The 5873-nt window shown below is 37.0% G+C and overlaps 1 long non-coding RNA gene across 1 annotated transcript; it reads right to left on the bottom strand.

Annotated features, from left to right (window-relative positions):
- Nucleotides 1–301: 301 nt before the first annotated feature.
- On the bottom strand, nt 302–5328 carry LOC137496815 (uncharacterized). Its single transcript, XR_011017417.2, has 7 exons — nt 3269–5328; nt 3011–3139; nt 2583–2692; nt 1514–1629; nt 1252–1337; nt 915–957; nt 302–817 (listed from the first exon to the last, which is right to left on the bottom strand). It is a non-coding gene; the product is annotated as an uncharacterized lncRNA (long non-coding RNA).
- Between the last annotated feature and the right edge of the window lie 545 nt (nt 5329–5873).

Raw genomic sequence — 5873 nt, forward strand, 5'->3', positions numbered from 1 at the left:
TATTTGTAAATGTATTTAATACATACACAGCAAAATATGAGGACCCAAAACAACTCTATGGGTGTTAATTTCAACACTTTGAAAGTGTCTCATGGGGTCCACTCAAAACTTAGTTAAATTAACACTTTCAAAAGGGTTGGCACATTGACACCGAAGTAAGGGTTAATTTTAACTCTGGGCAGAGTTAAAAATGTAACTATATTTAACACCGCCTGGTAGTAATTTTTTTACTACAATATGTTGTTATTTTATTCAACTCTCTTGAGTGTAAATATGGTAAAAAGGTCAAATAGACTGTAAATTACAAAAGAAAAAACATTTTATTTGAAAACATTCACCGCTTCAACAATTCATTCAGTTTTTAAAATGCAACAATGTCAAATATGCTTTAAATGTTTTATTAGTACAGACAGTATCAACAAAATAGTTTCAGTCCTTTAGTCCAAACTTGATGTTTCATCAGTGCAATTTGAAAGTTCAATATAGTGTCACTCATAGTTTTCTGCTAAACGCATAGTTTTCTTCAGAAATGACATTTTAAACAACTTGGCGTGCAAATCTTTCACTTCTGGTGTTTCCTTGGTCCTCCATATCAAACACAGCAGTTTATGAGGGTATAAATGCTGTAAACTTGTGTGAAAACAAACTTTAGCTAGGAAATCTCATCAAGCATGTCCTGTGAAAGATGTGCTTCCCAGCCACAGGATGACCGTTTTATCCATGATGATGTAGTAGCTGCTGATCGCTCGTCTGGTGGTTCCTGATGCACGGATATAGGGTGAAGCTCATCTAAGAACTCTTCAAGATTCCAGCATGACTAAGAAAAATGTTTGAAAACAAATTGCAATCAAATTCTATGATATATTTAAAAGAACATTTAAAGTAAATAAAACATTCAAGAAATCTAAACTCACCTTTTGAAAATCTTCATGATGATCCACAACTTGACTCTCCCAGCTGGTTGAGGTGACAGGATATGGAAAAGTAGAAAAAACACATACATCACTGTTGGATCTCCAAAAACAATTAGGTTAACCACTATGACTAGAACTGGAAAAACAGGCAGCTGTCTGTCCAGAATCCTGAATTTAACACAACACTTGGAGCAAAATTTAGAGGAGCTTAAAATCTTTTATATCATTTAGTGATGCTGACTTCCCCAAAATATTGGCCACAGTGTAAAAAATATTCATAAACTTACAGTTTTATGTAAGTGTGTGCCTGCGTGTGTGTGCGTGCGCGTTTCTTTACCAGATTTAACTTGTTAGGCCCTTTCAGGTCCAGTATTGACGCCACCTTTCCTGGAGTCTAGCAGATGTTTCAGGTCCAAATATAATCTAAAATATTAGGATAAGCAGAAGAGGAAAAGTGCAAAGCAAAGAGCAAAACATTATTTAAGTAACAGATCACCCACAATACAAAACCTATCACCTTCATGTCATTTGTTATTCTTGAATGCTCTAATACCCTCTCAGCTTATTGTGAAACAAATACAGAACTTTATCAAACATACCTTCATTATTATCACCACATATGACCAAGAAGGTGTGTTTGGTCATTTCACCAACTCTGGAAATACACCATCCGTCACCATCACAGGGTCTTGTGTTATTGTATAGAGAACTGTGGCTGTTAAAAAACAACAACACATTAGTATCTAACACATATGCATAACCTTCAGATAAAAAGGAGAGATGAACATCACAAAGTATGCCTCACACTTTTTCAGATATCTTTTGATTCAGATGTTGATTATTGATAATAAATCTACAAATCAAACCTGTATCATCATTAGGCTGCTCAAATATGAATCAGTTGATTAATTTTACAGACAGGTGGCTGTTTACAACGCACTAAATTGTCTTTAATAAAACGGAAATGTTGTGTACATGCTAGGTTTAGTCTATAAGCACAATATCATGCGGGAGAAAAAGTTTGACTAAGATGTTCCTGACTACAGAAATAGCCTAACTTACTAACGTCAGACATCCCGAGTTGGGAAAAGTCATTTTCGGGGGTTACAGAGTTGATTTGCGGGAAGTAGCGGGAGAGATGGGTACCTGAAGAGCAATGAGATGAGTTGCGCGCGACGTACCTAAAGAGCGGTGGGGGTGACTTGCGCGCGACGTACCTGAAGAGCTGGGAGGCATGCGGTGGAGAGGGGTGTGGAAAGTGTTTAATGACCGAGCGGGAGACGCGCGATTTCCGGGAAATAATCATTCATTTGCGGGCATCTACTTGGGCATCTGGGAGTCTCTGTGCATTTGCGGGATAACGTTAACGTTAGTCCCGCAACTTCCGGGAGAGTTCTGTAACGTTAAATGTCCGAGAAAGTGCAAACGCGGTCATTTAAAAGGCATTAATGTTAACATTTCGACTTTAATGGTTGTCAACACTTAATATAATTCAAGCGTACGTTATCACACGAGTCTATGGACTTACGGTATATGGACGGCCACGAATCAACCAGTTTAAAAGGGCCGCAGTGTTTAAAATAACCAAATTAACGTACACGAATAACAAACAATCATTTGTTTTAGTCAGGAAGCCTTTTACAAGTAAGCATGTGTTGATTTACTCACCAGATATGTTTTAGAAACTCTCCAGAGCTTATGGAAACCGTCCTGTGTTGCCGTTAGCATCCGGGCAGAGTAGGCTGTTAGGCGGCTCCGGGGATTCCCTTGCTAGTTTGCTTCAAATTAAAGGAGAAGTGTCGATTTTATTTTATAGATGGGAAACAACGCACAAAATGGCATTAAGCGTGACAGAAATGCGTTGAACATGTACATTTGATGTTTTTATGCACTTTGTATGCGTGAGCATATATAAAAACATTCTTGAAAAAGTCAATAGTAATGCAGTTAAGCTAGATACACAAACGACCATGAATGAACTGCAGAAGTTTAAAATTGTCACTCCATTCTAAAGTTATTAAATTAACAATGTGTTTACAACTGTATTTCCTTAAAGAAAGTCAGTAAAATACCAACATTTAGGTAGTTTGACTCACCAGTTGCTGTTCTAAACCTCAGATGGAAAATGGCGTCTGGAAAATTCTTCAGTGACTGGGGCTGCATGAATTCCCGGATGTTGGAAATAACACCACCAAGTGTTGAAAAGATAACTCCTTGATTTCTCACTGAATAAAATAAATTTTAACTCTTATTATATTCATTTATCAAAATCTAACTCTTTAACGTCAACACTTTACTCTGAAATGCTTCAACACCGAGAATTTAACTCTGATGAATTTGCTGTGTAATCTTACTGTAAGACTTTTAGAAGTAGATATAATCCTCGCTGCTGATGTTTGACCCTTTCCCACCTCAGAGTCTCCTGCTCCCACTGGCCAGATTCAGCTAGTTCTCCTCCAGTCAGTCCTCTCTGTTGCTCCTGCGACAAAAACAATGAGCGGACATGACAGCAGCACGGTGACAGCATTAAATACAGAGACTTAAAACTATTACTTTTACACTTTTGTGTCCAATAATGGGTTTTATTTCTGTATCACGATTGTGAACAAATCTTTTTAACCAGATCTTCTAAGTGAACCAGTTGAACTACTTCACCAAATCGAACTGAATCTTTTGAAACGATTCGCCACTCAAGCACTTATCCACAAACTACTTACTTTATAACAAGCCTAATACCCCTTCTGACTCTAAATAATCCAATATATACTCTCATTCAGTTATCAGAACAGTAACGTTACATTGAGAAGCAGTGAACCGATAATACTGCGCATGCATGATTCAGTGAACCAAACACAAACAGTACAGCCTGCTGTGTGAATGAACTGAGCTTGGAACAACTGCAGCGTGGGTAAACCGAGGGCTTAAATGAGAGGACCTGGTGAAACGTAAATTTATTTCATAACAGACAATCATAATGTAATTTGAAGACATGATTTAAATAAGTCATGATTTAGTTGGGTTTACAGTTAGTAAATCTTTACTGTAAGACATTTTTCAGATCATGGTGATGTTTTAACTGACTGAAATTACTATTGCTGACTACATAATGTTTAGTCCTAACATCAGCGTTAAAAATCTGAATTTCCCATCACCAGGCCCGGAGTAATAATTCAGAGGCCCCTGGGCGCAATGTCTTGTAGGCCCCCTATAGCCGCACCCCTATGGTTGAATTAAAACATAGGATTAATATAAAATTTGTTAAATAAAATTAAACTATAATGTATTGGCCACATTTGTTAAATAAATGATACACAGTACATACATTTCCAGTCTACAAAGATTTAACTTATTTTTAAAGCATTTAAAGACCATTTTTTGTTTGAAAAACAAATACTAATACAACTTGAGGAAATGAATGTATTTTAATATACTTGTTCAAGTTTACTGAAGCAGTGCTAAAATTTATATTTAAGGGTATTTTTAATGTATAACTTCTACAAACTTACTATGCACATGATTTGGATAACATCTCTCCAATCCAATTCTAGGAATCTGACTCCTCCATAATACACACACTTATTAATGATTCCTACTTGTCTTCCTTGTGATGAAGAGTAGGCAAAATCTAAGTGCGGACGGGCCCCTGGGCATGTGCCCATAATGGCCATTGGTTAATCCGGCCCTGCCCGTCACTACTGTGTGTCTAACCTCAGAAGCAGCCTTGCACACATATTGTACTTAGGGCTGCTATCTTGTGGGCTGTTGTATTTGAATTTGAGGATGGGCAGATGGTTGTGGTAGATGATAGTTCATGTGTCCTCTGAATACATGTTTCAAAAAATGTATGACTGTGTTTTTATTATACAATATTTATCCTGTTGATTTTGAATCTTGCACCTAACAAATATCTTCATTTAGAAAAAAAAATGAAACTAGTACTGAAACTAATAAAAACTAAACTAAAACTAAGACATTTTTAAATATAGAAACTAATAAAAATTAGAAAATTTGCCTCTAAAACTAATTGAAACTAACTGAATTCGAAAACAAAAAGTCAAAACGAAATAGAAACCAAAACTAATGAAAAATCCCAAACTATTATAACCTTGGAATGAACCACCAACTCATCCAACATATGTTTTACGCAGCGGATGCCCTTCCAGCTGCAAACCATCCCTGGGAAACATCCACACACAGTCATTCACACACATACCCTTCAGTCAATTTATCTTACCCAATTCACCTGTACCGCATGTATTTGGGCTTGTGGGGGAATCCGGAGCAGACAGAGAAAATGCAGTACATACAAACTCCACACAGATATTCTTAAAAGTCTTAAAATATGGGTTCAGCTCAGACATCACTTTAATTTACAGATCACACCTCTTCTGTTCCCTGTGCACTCTAAGCCTTCTTTTCCTCCCTCACTTGATAAGGCTTTTGTAACATGGGTGAGATGTGGAATTGTTTCTATTAAAGACCTCACATTGATAATGTTTGTGCATCATTTGAAAACTAACTCAAGTGTTTAGTCTACCAAAGTCCTAACCTTACAGATATTTTTAGATTCAAGATTTTGTTCGTAAACACTTTCCAGGATTCCCTACTATACCACCCTCTACCCTGATTGATACCATCTCAATCCCATTCAAAATGGATCCATCTCTAAGATTTACATCTCCTTGTTCTAGTCCCATCTCTCTACCTCTGAAAGTTTGCATTTTATTTGGGCTAGGGATCTTAACATAGACATAGAAGAAGCTATTTGGTCAACTGTTTTACAAAAGGTCCATAGATCATCTTTATGTGCTCGTCATGGGATTCTACAGTGCAAAGTAGTCCACAGAGTTCACTGGTCTAAGTGTAAACTGGCTCGCATGTTCCCTGCTATTGATCCCAAACTGTGACAAATGTCATGCTGAACCTGCAAATCTAGTTCACTTGTTCTAGACCTGTCCA

Source organism: Danio rerio, chromosome 12 (genome assembly GCF_049306965.1).
Source record: "Danio rerio strain Tuebingen ecotype United States chromosome 12, GRCz12tu, whole genome shotgun sequence".
NCBI lineage: Eukaryota > Metazoa > Chordata > Actinopteri > Cypriniformes > Danionidae > Danio > Danio rerio.